This window comes from Cherax quadricarinatus, chromosome 4, assembly GCF_038502225.1.
Source record: "Cherax quadricarinatus isolate ZL_2023a chromosome 4, ASM3850222v1, whole genome shotgun sequence".
NCBI classification, from domain to species: domain Eukaryota; kingdom Metazoa; phylum Arthropoda; class Malacostraca; order Decapoda; family Parastacidae; genus Cherax; species Cherax quadricarinatus.
This window is the reverse complement of record NC_091295.1, coordinates 56,190,288-56,206,030: the sequence shown is the minus strand read 5'-3', so window position 1 is coordinate 56,206,030 and position 15,743 is coordinate 56,190,288. Positions and strand designations below refer to the sequence as shown.

Genomic DNA, 15,743 nt, shown 5'->3' with positions numbered 1-15,743 from the left:
TCCAAGAGTATGTAATCGCCATTAGTAATCCTAGGGTATGAGATTGACAGATTACTCCACTCGACATCCCACATAACCAAGAAAGTAAACCTAGCAAAAGCCCGCCTCTGCCAGCTTTACCGATTCAATGCAGCCTCCCTCCCACATCAAGAAACACCTGTACAAGATGATGATCAGACCTCTGCTAGAATACCCTTGTGTACCCATGTCACTAACCAAAACCAACATGCTAAAACTCCAAAGAGTCCAAAATAGAGCCCTCCACTTTATCACTGGCACCAGATTCAGAGACAGAATTGGGACAGAAGACCTGCACACACAACAGAGAATCACTGCAATTAACGTCAGGCTAGACAAACTAAAGAAGAGACAACTATGTGACATGCAGGAACTCTATGTACCCGACAGAGAGAACCCACCCCAACCATCAAACACGACCGCCTACACCATCAGCATCCCCCCCCCCCCCCACCACCACCACAGATCCCAAAGAATGAACCTCCAACAAAGAGTCCGATGCTTCATCCACAAGGAGAACTTCCCTCAACCAAGAATCCTGAGTGACCTCCCTGAAAAAGAAGAATGGATACCACCAGAACCATTCTTCGTCCAGTAACATGGATTAATGCTCCCCAATCCTGGGTGACCCACTTCTGTCAGTCAACACCTTACAACTAACTGTGTGTCATCTACAACCATCCTACAGCAGGACACCACCTCAGAAACTGCTTGGCCAACCATCTCCAGGTGAGCTACCAACCTCCATCAAACGACCTTCAACTACCACCTGCAGGTGCAGCCTTACGACTGACCTCTTGCATGAAAAAAAAGGCAATTGCAGTCAGTATACATCCATCCAGTCCAGTGGCACATTGGTATACAGCTGGTATAGTGGTGTGCAATTGACGGGCAGGAGGTATACCTATCTTATGAATTCAGTTTTTCATGAATAACACAACACACACTTTTTTTTTTTTTTTTTTTTTTTTCAACAAGTCGGCCATCTCCCACCGAGGCAGGGTGACCCAAAAAAAAGAAAGAAAATCCCCAAAAAGAAAATACTTTCATCATCATTCAACACTTTCACCACACTCGCACATTATCACTGTTTTTGCAGAGGTGCTCAGAATACAACAGTCTAGAAGCATACACATATAAAGATACACAACATATCCCTCCAAACTGCCAATATCCCAAACCCCTCCTTTAAAGTGCAGGCATTGTACTTCCCATTTCCAGGACTCAAGTCCGACTATATGAAAATAACCGGTTTCCCTGAATCCCTTCACTAAATATTACCCTGCTCACACTCCAACAGATCGTCAGATCCCAAGTACCATTTGTCTGCATTCACTCCTATCTAACACACTCACGCACGCTTGCTGGAAGTCCAAGCCCCTTGCCCACAAAACCTCCTTTACCCCCTCTCTCCAACCCTTTCGAGGACGACCCCTACCCCGCCTTCCTTCCCCTATAGATTTATATGCTTTCCATGTCATTCTACTTTGATCCATTCTCTCTAAATGACCAAACCACCTCAACAACCCCTCTTCTGCCCTCTGACTAATACTTTTATTAACTCCACACCTTCTAATTTCCACACTCCGAATTTTCTGCATAATATTTACACCACACATTGCCCTTAGACAGGACATCTCCACTGCCTCCAACCGTCTCCTCGCTGCAGCAACACACACATATGTATTTAAATTCCACCAAAGTGGATAGGCCACTTACCTTTCAAACCCTGTCTTCCCCTCCACCTTTCCATGCATTCTATCCTTACCCAACCTTCTTTCTTCCCCATCTTACCAAAGCTGTGGTCAGAACCTTGCACCTAGGATAACCCCAAAAAAATCAGTGACTTGCATATTTCCACTGGGGTCCTTTTATATTTACACTTATATTTACTTTTATACTTACACTTTTATATTTAGACTTGGAGGAGATGTTAGTTTAATTAGTTAGTTTGATGGAGATGCTGGTAGAGGTTTAGGGTGGTGGAAGATACATAGGCCGGCGTATTTTCATTGGCCCTATACACATCCAACAACATTGGAGAGTTAATTTCGTGTCTTTTTCTATCACTTACTTGCTTAACTTGGTTGTTACACTGTTAATTCTACACTTGATCGCTGGCTGGCACTATAGCCTTTACTGATACCTTCTGCTTTAGTATGGTACATATCGTAGAATCACTGAATCACTGCAGAAGGCACATTCTCCCCTCTCTTTCTCCTCCACTTTGGTACTTTGCTACGAGTTTTTTCTTTAATTTTATTGTTTTTCCTTCTTTATCACAGGGCTGGCACTAGAAAGTTTCTTTGGGCCCATGGTGGCTTATTTAGCAGTTACAAGCACTAAAAAAATGGAATAATACAAAATAAATTGCATGTACGCATGGAATCGTCCTCCCTGGCTTGTAAACAATGGCACACTGGCTTTACATGGGCTCAGGCTGTGCAGACACGTTCAGGACGAATGTCCTTAACTGAGTTTTTCATCGTTAGCCGGGCCAATGTTTTGATGAAAAAACACATCGGTATCTGATTTTATCGCTGTCCGATAGTATCGTTAATTGAGGATCCACTGTATCAAGATCCCATGATGTTGCAGTGCCTAACAAATGTGATAAATGGTTTAAAACAGACAAGTTGAAGATTGAGACACTTGTGCAACATTTGGGAATCTTTATTGAAGAAATGTTTTGCCACACAGTGGCTTCATCAGTCCAGTACAAATCAGAAGGGTGCAAGGAGAGGAGGAGTTTGAGGTAATCAGTCCCTCAGCCTGGAGTCGATGTGTTCAGTCCATCAGTCTTGTAGAAAGTACAGCATACGGCCATAGAAGAGGCTTGTAAACTGTAGTCAGGTGAGGCAAAGCAGGAGGCTGGTTCATAGTGGTGCCATCCACTAGTCGAAGTAAGTCTTCGTCCAAAGGTTGGACAAGGTTGAAGAATTCTTCTACGGCCCTATGCTGTACTTTCTACAAGACTGATGGACTGAACACTTCAACTCCAGGCTGAGGGACTGATTATCTCAAACTCCTCCTCTCCTTACACCCTAATGATGTGTATTGGACTGATGAAGCCACTGTGTGGCAAAATATTTCTTCAACAAAGATTCCCACATGTTGCATAAGTGTCTCAATCTTCAACGTGTTGGCCCATGCTAGGCAGGCCCTTCACAAATCCAACCCACTCACAGAATAAACATACCCAAGCAATAAGCATTGACAATTCTATTTACTCATCTTGACTGTGCTAATGTAGTTACAGGAAGCTGACATTGAAGAAATGCTGAACATTGATAATGATGCACCTGTTGTGCATTCCTTGAGTGATGGTGAAATTAGATGAATTGTGATAGATAAATTAGCAGAGTTGATACAGGTCCTCCATCACAAATCCGGCATCATTGGGACCTGTAGTGTGCCAGATTACTGAGTTTGCCGAATTAGAGTGGTTAGGTTAGAATACACTTAATAAAATTAACCAACTTGACTTACACAGTTCATTGAACATCGGCAAAACTCGAACATTTCTACTACTTTGAGCTCAATTTCAAGGTACTTTTCATCATGAAAGCAATCAAAATCATGTCTGTTTCTGTAATATATCTTCCATTCTATCAAATGAGTCCAAAAAATGAGAATACAACCATAAAAACCATACGAAAATATACTGCAAAGAGGCGGCTAATGGCTGAGAAGTGAACTCCCTTATTTATCGTCCGTCTTTTTTATTTTTGTTGTACATTAAGAAGCATCTTTCCATCATACATTGCCCAAGTTTCAGTGAGATAGCCCAACAAACAACTGAGAAAAAAAAAATTTACTAAAAATCATATATGGCAAGCCCAAGCCAGGTACTGGAAATAAGTCACTTTGTCTGACTTTTCTGGGTTATCCTAGGTTCTCTATACATACACCGCTATGTATGATAATCTATGTAACTGTATTTGTGTATACCTGAATAAACTTATTTACTTCTAGTCTGTCAACTGAGTACAAGAAACTGCCCATTCACTTATTTCAACTACCTAATAAAGTGGTCAGAATTTGGCAATTTGGCCGATTTAACACAAATTTCAACAGATGCCAATTTCAAAATAGGGTCCAGAATAAACAATGCAGACATTGTGAACATAAAAATGGTATACAATACCGACAGGTTGTTAGGTAAGACACATATGCAACAGTTAGACAACTTTATTCCGAAACGTTTCGCCTACACAGTAGGCTTCTTCAGTCGAATACAGAAAGTAGGCAGGAACAGTAGAGATGTGAAGACGATGTAATCAGTCCATCACCCTTAAAGTCGTAGAATTTGAGGTTGTCAGTCCCTCGGCCTGGAGAAGTTCAGTTCCATAGTCAGGAACTATCTGAAGATCAAGCGACAGTGCGGAGACTTTAATACTGTGGGAAGGAGAGGTGCAGGGTAGTAGTAGTAGTAGTAGTGAGAGGCAACTGAGAGGTCATGTCCCTCTCAGATCCAACCCTTCTCACTTGAAAAGCTTGTCCAAGGTGTTTTCTGTACCAAGATGCCACGTGTTGCAGTGTCTGACAAGATGAACATAAAAATGGTATACAATACCGACAGGTTGTTAGGTAAGACACATATGCAACAGTTAGACAACTTTATTCCGAAACGTTTCGCCTACACAGTAGGCTTCTTCAGTCGAATACAGAAAGTAGGCAGGAACAGTAGAGATGTGAAGACGATGTAATCAGTCCATCACCCTTAAAGTCGTAGAATTTGAGGTTGTCAGTCCCTCGGCCTGGAGAAGTTCAGTTCCATAGTCAGGAACTATCTGAAGATCAAGCGACAGTGCGGAGACTTAAATACTGTGGGAAGGAGAGGTGCAGGGTAGTAGTAGTAGTAGTAGTAGTAGTAGTGAGAGGCAACTGAGAGGTCATGTCCCTCTCAGATCCAACCCTTCTCACTTGAAAAGCTTGTCCAAGGTGTTTTCTGTACCAAGATGCCACGTGTTGCAGTGTCTGACAAGATGAACATAAAAATGGTATACAATACCGACAGGTTGTTAGGTAAGACACATATGCAACAGTTAGACAACTTTATTCCGAAACGTTTCGCCTACACAGTAGGCTTCTTCAGTCGAATACAGAAAGTAGGCAGGAACAGTAGAGATGTGAAGACGATGTAATCAGTCCATCACCCTTAAAGTCGTAGAATTTGAGGTTGTCAGTCCCTCGGCCTGGAGAAGTTCAGTTCCATAGTCAGGAACTATCTGAAGATCAAGCGACAGTGCGGAGACTTAAATACTGTGGGAAGGAGAGGTGCAGGGTAGTAGTAGTAGTAGTAGTAGTAGTAGTAGTAGTAGTAGTGAGAGGCAACTGAGAGGTCATGTCCCTCTCAGATCCAACCCTTCTCACTTGAAAAGCTTGTCCAAGGTGTTTTCTGTACCAAGATGCCACGTGTTGCAGTGTCTAACTGTTGCATATGTGTCTTACCTAACAACCTGTCGGTATTGTATACCATTTTTATGTTCATCTTGTCAGACACTGCAACACGTGGCATCTTGGTACAGAAAACACCTTGGACAAGCTTTTCAAGTGAGAAGGGTTGGATCTGAGAGGGACATGACCTCTCAGTTGCCTCTCACTACTACTACTACTACTACCCTGCACCTCTCCTTCCCACAGTATTTAAGTCTCCGCACTGTCGCTTGATCTTCAGATAGTTCCTGACTATGGAACTGAACTTCTCCAGGCCGAGGGACTGACAACCTCAAATTCTACGACTTTAAGGGTGATGGACTGATTACATCGTCTTCACATCTCTACTGTTCCTGCCTACTTTCTGTATTCGACTGAAGAAGCCTACTGTGTAGGCGAAACGTTTCGGAATAAAGTTGTCTAACTGTTGCATATGTGTCTTACCTAACAACCTGTCGGTATTGTATACCATTTTTATGTTCATCTTGTCAGACACTGCAACACGTGGCATCTTGGTACAGAAAACACCTTGGACAAGCTTTTCAAGTGAGAAGGGTTGGATCTGAGAGGGACATGACCTCTCAGTTGCCTCTCACTACTACTACTACTACTACTACTACTACTACTACTACTACTACTACTACTACTACTACTACTACTACTACTACTACTACTACTACTACTACTACTACTACTACTACTACTACTACTACTACTACTACTACTACTACTACTACTACTACTACTACTACTACTACTACTACTACTACTACTACTACTACTACTACTACTACTACTACTACTACTACTACTACTACTACTACTACTACTACTACTACTACTACTACTACTACTACTACTACTACTACTACTACTACTACTACTACTACTACTACTACTACTACTACTACTACTACTACTACTACTACTACTACTACTACTACTACTACTACTACTACTACTACTACTACTACTACTACTACTACTACTACTACTACTACTACTACTACTACTACTACTACTACTACTACTACTACCACCACCACCCTGCACCTCTCCTTCCCACAGTATTTAAGTCTCCGCACTGTCGCTTGATCTTCAGATAGTTCCTGACTATGGAACTGAACTTCTCCAGGCCGAGGGACTGACAACCTCAAATTCTACGACTTTAAGGGTGATGGACTGATTACATCGTCTTCACATCTCTACTGTTCCTGCCTACTTTCTGTATTCGACTGAAGAAGCCTACTGTGTAGGCGAAACGTTTCGGAATAAAGTTGTCTAACTGTTGCATATGTGTCTTACCTAACAATGCAGACATTCCTGGCACTAAAATAACATTTTCTCTGTTCATTAGTCACGGCTACAGGCCCCTCTTATATTACTCTTGCTTACCATTTGGAATTTTTATTCACAAAAAATAAAAGATTTACTGTTATGCAGACTACTGCATTATTGTAATAATTGTATAAATAATGTCAATCCATTTTTGACTCCGTACTGGAATGTAGACTGGCAGGCGGACAGGTATTGGACGGTGATGTCATTTGTTTACTCTTGAGCTTCGCTAAAGAATAGAACATTTTCGCTACTGTGAGTGCAATTTCAAGGTACTTTTCATCATGAAAGCAATCAAAATCATATCTATTTTTGTAATGTATCTTTCATTCTATCAAATGAGACCGGAAAAATGAGAATATAACCATAACAACCATATAAAAATATACCGCTAAGTGGCCGCTAATGGCTGAGGAGTGAACTCCGCTATTTATGGTCTGATTTCTTTCATTTTTGGTGTACGTGAAGTATCTTTCCGTCATACATTGCCCAAGTTTGAATAAGATAACCCAACAAACAACTGAGAAAATAATAATAATAATAATAATATCTTTATTTACTACACGTACATGTACAAGGTATACAGGCCTAGCTGACATCAGTGACATACTACTGTATAGAAAGGCACTTGTTATATTTTTATATTATATTATCACACCGGCCGATTCCCACCAAGGCAGGGTGGCCCGAAAAAGAAAAACTTTCACCATCATTCACTCCATCACTGTCTTGCCAGAAGGGTGCTTTACACTACAGTTTTTAAACTGCAACATTAACACCCCTCCTTCAGAGTGCAGGCACTGTACTTCCCATCTCCAGGACTCAAGTCCGGCCTGCCGGTTTCCCTGAATCCCTTCATAAATGTTACTTTGCTCACACTCCAACAGCACGTCAAGTATTAAAAACCATTTGTCTCCATTCACTCCTATCAAACACGCTCAAGCATGCCTGCTGGAAGTCCAAGCCCCTCGCACACAAAACCTCCTTTACCCCCTCCCTCCAACCCTTCCTAGGCCGACCCCTACCCCGCCTTCCTTCCACTACAGACTGATACACTCTTGAAGTCATTCTGTTTCGCTCCATTCTCTCTACATGTCCGAACCACCTCAACAACCCTTCCTCAGCCCTCTGGACAACAGTTTTGGTAATCCCGCACCTCCTCCTAACTTCCAAACTACGAATTCTCTGCATTATATTCACACCACACATTGCCCTCAGACATGACATCTCCACTGCCTCCAGCCTTCTCCTCGCTGCAACATTCATCACCCACGCTTCACACCCATATAAGAGCGTTGGTAAAACTATACTCTCATACATTCCCCTCTTTGCCTCCAAGGACAAAGTTCTTTGTCTCCACAGACTCCTAAGTGCACCACTCACTCTTTTTCCCTCATCAATTCTATGATTCACCTCATCTTTCATAGACCCATCCGCTGACACGTCCACTCCCAAATATCTGAATACGTTCACCTCCTCCATACTCTCTCCCTCCAATCTGATATTCAATCTTTCATCACCTAATCTTTTTGTTATCCTCATAACCTTACTCTTTCCTGTATTCACCTTTAATTTCCTTCTTTTGCACACCCTACCAAATTCATCCACCAATCTCTGCAACTTCTCTTCAGAATCTCCCAAGAGCACAGTGTCATCAGCAAAGAGCAGCTGTGACAACTCCCACTTTGTGTGTGATTCTTTATCTTTTAACTCCACGCCTCTTGCCAAGACCCTCGCATTTACTTCTCTTACAACCCCATCTATAAATATATTAAACAACCACGGTGACATCACACATCCTTGTCTAAGGCCTACTTTTACTGGGAAAAAATTTCCCTCTTTCCTACATACTCTAACTTGAGCCTCACTATCCTCGTAAAAACTCTTCACTGCTTTCAGTAACCTACCTCCTACACCATACACTTGCAACATCTGCCACATTGCCCCCCTATCCACCCTGTCATACGCCTTTTCCAAATCCATAAATGCCACAAACACCTCTTTAGCCTTATCCAAATACTGTTCACTTATATGTTTCACTGTAAACACCTGGTCCACACACCCCCTACCTTTCCTAAAGCCTCCTTGTTCATCTGCTATCCTATTCTCCGTCTTACTCTTAATTCTTTCAATTATAACTCTACCATACACTTTACCAGGTACACTCAACAGACTTATCCCCCTATAATTTTTGCACTCTCTTTTATCCCCTTTGCCTTTATACAAAGGAACTATGCATGCTCTCTGCCAATCCCTAGGTACCTTACCCTCTTCCATACATTTATTAAATAATTGCACCAACCACTCCAAAACTATATCCCCACCTGCTTTTAACATTTCTATCTTTATCCCATCAATCCCGGCTGCCTTACCCCCTTTCATTTTACCTACTGCCTCACGAACTTCCCCCACACTCACAACTGGCTCTTCCTCACTCCTACAAGATGTTATTCCTCCTTGCCCTATACACGAAATCACAGCTTCCCTATCTTCATCAACATTTAACAATTCCTCAAAATATTCCTTCCATCTTCCCAATACCTCTAACTCTCCATTTAATAACTCTCCTCTCCTATTTTTAACTGACAAATCCATTTGTTCTCTAGGCTTTCTTAACTTGTTAATCTCACTCCAAAACTTTTTCTTATTTTCAACAAAATTTGTTGATAACATCTCACCCACTCTCTCATTTGCTCTCTTTTTACATTGCTTCACCACTCTCTTAACTTCTCTCTTTTTCTCCATATACTCTTCCCTCCTTGCATCACTTCTACTTTGTAAAAACTTCTCATATGCTAACTTTTTCTCCCTTACTACTCTCTTTACATCATCATTCCACCAATCGCTCCTCTTCCCTCCTGCACCCACTTTCCTGTAACCACAAACTTCTGCTGAGCACTCTAACACTACATTTTTAAACCTACCCCATACCTCTTCGACCCCATTGCCTATGCTCTCATTAGCCCATCTATCCTCCAATAGCTGTTTATATCTTACCCTAACTGCCTCCTCTTTTAGTTTATAAACCTTCACCTCTCTCTTCCCTGATGCTTCTATTCTCCTTGTATCCCATCTACCTTTTACTCTCAGTGTAGCTACAACTAGAAAGTGATCTGATATATCTGTGGCCCCTCTATAAACATGTACATCCTGAAGTCTACTCAACAGTCTTTTATCTACCAATACATAATCCAACAAACTACTGTCATTTCGCCCTACATCATATCGTGTATACTTATTTATCCTCTTTTTCTTAAAATATGTATTACCTATAACTAAACCCCTTTCTATACAAAGTTCAATCAAAGGGCTCCCATTATCATTTACACCTGGCACCCCAAACTTACCTACCACACCCTCTCTAAAAGTTTCTCCTACTTTAGCATTCAAGTCCCCTACCACAATTACTCTCTCACTTGGTTCAAATGCTCCTATACATTCACTTAACATCTCCCAAAATCTCTCTCTCTCCTCTGCATTCCTCTCTTCTCCAGGTGCATACACGCTTATTATGACCCACTTCTCGCATCCAACCTTTACTTTAATCCACATAATTCTTGAATTTACACATTCATATTCTCTTTTCTCCTTCCATAACTGATCATTTAACATTACTGCTACCCCTTCCTTTGCTCTAACTCTCTCAGATACTCCAGATTTAATCCCATTTATTTCCCCCCACTGAAACTCTCCTACCCCCTTCAGCTTTGTTTCGCTTAGGGCCAGGACATCCAACTTCTTTTCATTCATAACATCAGCAATCATCTGTTTCTTGTCATCCGCACTACATCCACGCACATTTAAGCAACCCAGTTTTATAAAGTTTTTCTTCTTCTCTTTTTTAGTAATTGTATACAGGAGAAGGGGTTACTAGCCCATTGCTCCCGGCATTTTAGTCGCCTCATACGACACGCATGGCTTACGGAGGAAAGATTCTTTTCCACTTCCCCATGGACAATAGAAGAAATAAAAAAAGAACAAGAGCTATTTAGAAAAAGGAGAAAAACCTAGATGTATGTATATATATATATGCATGTGCGTGTCTGTGAAGTGTGACCAAAGTGTAAGTAGGAGTAGCAAGATATCCCTGTTATCTTAGCGTGTTTATGAGACAGAAAAAGAAACCAGCAATCCTACCATCATGCAAAACAGTTACAGGTTTTTGTTTCACAGTCATCTGGCAGGACGGTAGTACTTCCCTGGGTGGTTGCTGTCTACCAACCTACTACTTGTTATGCTGAGTATTTCAAGAAAATTAGGTCAGTGTCCCAGGATAACACCCACACTAGTCGACTAACACCCAGGTAGCCATTTACTGATGGGTAAACATAGACAACAGGTGTAAAGAAACACGCCTAATGTTTCTACCCTGACTGGGAATCGAATATTTACCAAAAATCATATATGGCTAACCCAAGCCAGGTACTAAAAATAAGCCACGTTGACTTTTTTGGGTTATCCTAAGTTCTCTACACATATGCTGCTATGTGTGATAATCTATAGAGAGAAAATAACTTTTTTGTTTCATGTTTATGGTGGAGTATGAGTGTATATCATAGTTAGCCCTGTGCTATACTCTGTTTTCTCTAATATAAGCCCCCAAGACAAGGATAGGAGAATGGTATTTGTTTACCATATCCTCTTCATAACTCTGTCGAACTGATCGGTGTTATGCCAAATATTATTCATTCTGGAGTATTTAATATGTTTTATGTTATTTATATTGTTTATTATGTCATATTAGATCAATTGTGATAGGCAAATAAGCTGTAGTGTTGATATTAGTGTAATAGTAAAGTATATTCTCCTGCATCATGAGACTGAGCTCATGACAACTGACAGTGGCTTCAAAGCCTCCTTATCTTTAATGGATAATGTACTGTGTAGGTGCTTTACATAATGAGAAGCATTTCTTTTCATTGGAACCATGGCTAGGGCTAAAAGTAAGCAGGTTAAAACAATAAATGGAGAAAAAGAAATTGGAATGACTTATGCAGCAAGTAGCGCCACCAAACAGTACCAGCAGGTTGGTGTGGCGACCCTGGAAATTTGAAATTATGCTAGCCAAAATTAGTGCCGAATAACTGAAGGAACCGAATAACTGATTGCTGGATTTGTGATGGCGGACCTGTATTAGCGTCATATTGAAGTATTTTGTCGTGCCTCCTGAGAGCAGTAATTCCTCTGGAACAGATTAATGCTATTCCAATTAATTTAAATGAGGAAAATTGGCAGCTTTATACATCATTAGTAAGGCCTCACCTAGATTACGCAGCTCAGTTCTGGTCTCCATATTACAAAATGGATATAAATTCATTAGAAAACATTCAACAAAGGAGAACAAAATTAATTCATAGGATTAGAAATCTTTCGTATGAAGAAAGATTGAAGTCCCTCAAATTACATTCACTTGCAAGACGAAGAATGAGGGAAGACGTGATAGAATTGTATAAGTGGAAGATGGGTATTAACAAAGGGGATATAAATAAGGTTTATGGAGAGTATGGAGGAGGTGAATGTATTCAGATATTTAGGAGTGGATGTGTCAGCAGATGGGTGTATGAAAGATGAGGTGAATCATAGAATTGACGAGGGAAAAAAGGTAAGTGGTGCACTGAGGAGTCTGTGGAGACAGAACTTGACAATAGAAGCAAAGAAGGGAATGTATGAGAGTATAGTTATACCAACGCTTGTATATAGCTGTGAAGCGTGGGTGGTGAATGTTGCAACAAGAGGGCTGGAGGCAGTGGAGATGTCGTGTCTTAGGGCAATGTGTGCTGTGAATATAATGCAGAGAATTCATAGTTGGAAATTAGGAGATGCGGGATTACCAAAACTATTATCCAGAGGGCTGAGGAGGGGTTGTTAAGGTGGTTCAGACATGTAGAGAGGATGGAGCAAAATAGAATGACTTGGAGAGTGTATAAATCTGTAGTAGAGGGAAGGCGGGGTAGAGGTCGGCCTAGGAAAGGTTGGAGAGAGGGGGTAAAGGAGGTTTTGAGTTTGGGAGAGAAGAAATTACGTTTAGCACATGAGAGGGCAGAGTCTGAAATGGGAAGGGTAGCCAAGACTGGAAAACAGGAAGAGTGGAAATTTCTGCTGGAAGGAACTGAGGATCACAGATGCGGAGGGCACAGAGAAAGAGGGAGGTAAGAACACTTCTCTTGACAGGGGAAGCATGATAGGAAAAGTAGTGAATGTACATGCCAGGTTGAAGATGCCTTCAACATGCTCTCTTTGCAGCTCTACCACAAGATCTCTGTAACCTTCTCTCTACCATTGCCTTTGACATTGCTCGCCTGAATATACAAATTCATTCTTCTAAACTGCAGAATAAACTTCGTCTCATCTCAGCTAGCCCTTGGTCTAAATTCTTGGTTTTGGCCTTTCCTTTGCCACTTCACCTACCCCTTGCACTGGTATTGCCGTGATTATCTCTTTTGATTCTTTTCGTCAGTCTCGCTCCCGTAATCTTCCTGACTTGTCCACTTTACGTGGCGCTCTCCTTCCTGCTCTTGATAGTCTGTTTTCTAAGAACCACCACCTTCTGTGCCATTACCAACTTGCCCTTTCTTCTCTTAAATCTAACACTAACATTGTCATACTATCTTCTGACAAAGGTAAGTCAGTAGTCATCCTTGATCGTGAGGATTACCTCCATAAAGCTGAAGTCTTGCTCTCTGACTCACGTACCTACACTCCTCTCATTTCCAACCCTCTTGATCGCATCAAGAGAACTTTCAACAAGAAACTAAGGACTCTGTCCGACCTCTGTCCTCCTGACTTTGACCTTGTTTAACGGTTTCGTGTCATCTGTCCCCCTCTTCCTTATTTCTGTGGCCTTCCCGAAACTCATAAACCTGATATTCCTCTATGTCCTATCATATCCTCTAGAGGTTCTGTCTCTTATTCTCTTGCTTCTTGGTTGGCCAAAACCCTCACTCCTTTTCTTGGTACTTTTTCTCCTGCCCACCTCCATCACTCTCAAGACTTCATTGAACGGGTTCGCTCTCTCCTGACCTGTAAGATGCTTAGTCTTGACGTCGAGTCCCTCTTCACCAATGTCCCTCTTGATGATGTGATTTTCTTAGAGAGAAGGCCCATGTAGGGTTTCATCATCTCCCTATACCTATTGATGTCTTGATCTTATCCACCTCTGTGTGGACTCTAATTCCTTTTCCTTCCAAGGGAAATATTATTCTCAAACCTTCGGTGTCGCTATGGGCTCTCCCCTCTCTCTCCTGTCCTTGCTAATCTTTACATGGAATACTTCGAGACTGCTGTTCTTCCTACCATCGATGTGCGCCCTTCACTCTGGCTCCACTATGTGGATGACATCTTTGCTCTGTGGCCTCATGACTCCAGTCTCTTCCAACCTTTTCTTGAAGCTCTTAATAATCTTGCCTCTTCCATTAAGTTGAAGCTGAATGGGAATCTAATTCCTTGCTTCCTTTCCTTGGTGTCCATGTCCACTGCTCAGATAAAGGTTTTTCCTTTTCTGTTTACTGCAAACCTATGCACAGTGGCATGTACATTCATTACTTTTCCTATCATGCTTCCCCTGTCAAGAAAAGTGTTCTTATCTCCCTCTTTCTCCATGCCCTCCGCATCTGTGATCCTCAGTTCCTTCCAGCAGAAATTTCCACTCTTCATAATTCGTTTTCCCGTCTTGGCTACCCTTCCCATTTCATAGACTGCCCTCTCACATGCTAAACGTAATTTCTTCTCTCCCAAACACTACTCCTGGGAAATCTTCTGTCCTCTGCCTTCCCTACATTTCCAGTCTTTCTAATCTCAACAATTCTCTCCGTCCCTTAGACATCATGCTTACTTTCCGCCAGACTAACACTCTTTGCACTAATCTCGTTCATACCTCTCCTCCCTCTACAGATGTTCCTGGTGTCTACTCTATTTCTTGCTCCTCCTGTCCTCTTAAATACAGTGGACCCCCGGATAACGATATTTTTTCATTCCAGAAGTATGTTCAGGTGCCAGTACTGACCGAATTTGTTCCCATAAGGAATATTGTGAAGTAGATTAGTCCATTTCAGACCCCCAAACATACACGTACAAACGCACTTACATAAATACACTTACATAACTGGTCGCATTGGGAGGTGATCGTTAAGCGGGGGTCCACTGTACTTTGGAGAAACTGGCCGATCTCTTTCTGACAGACTTAGGGAGCACAAAAATAGTGTTAGGCTTGCTGACACTAACAATGCTCTTTTCTGTCACATCAGAGATCACAGCCATCCTATTGACTGGCCTTCTGCTAAAACTGTCTTCCCTACTTCCAACTTTAACAGTCGCCGTCTGGTTGAATCCTCCCTAATACACAACTTTCCTTGTATGAATCTTAGTCCTGGCTTCGTCTCTGTAGATGCCTTCCTCTCCCACTACATTGTAAAATGCTCCAAACTTCAGAACACCCGTGACTTAACCTGATTCCTCCTTTTTTCTTCTTCTCCCTCTTCCCCTTTCCTCTTTCCTTTTTTCTCTTCTGGGTTGTCTTTCTTCTGTCTTGTGTTTCTGTTCCTTCATTATTTATTTCATTATTTACCCCCACCCCCCATCTCTGTGTTCTTGCTCTCCCTCTGTGGACACCTCTATTGCTGCTGCTGCTGCTGCTGCTGCTGCTGCTGCTGCCGCTGCTGCTGCCGCTGCTGCCGCTGCCGCCGCCGCCGCCACCGCCAATACTACTACCACCTATATATACCAGTCCTGCTCTACTTCTCGTTAGTGTGACTTTATAAATGGTCCAAGTCTGACTGAAACGTCGCCATAAGCGCCTGTCTTCTCTGTGCGGGTTATTTGTGTATCGTTCCAGTCACAGTATTGTGCCTTTTTTTTTTTATTTAGGTCTGTAATAAATGAAATTCCTCCAGCTTCTTTCAATGCTTCCTTGCATTATTTTGTTTGTTGGATATCACATAATTTCTTGATAC

General features: G+C 41.8%; 1 protein-coding gene across 4 annotated transcripts in view; it reads left to right on the top strand.

The window, feature by feature from the left end:
• PRL-1 (PRL-1 phosphatase) overlaps nucleotides 1–15,743 on the top strand; it is a 434,055-nt gene that overhangs the window by 415,795 nt on the left and 2,517 nt on the right. The window lies entirely within an intron of this gene.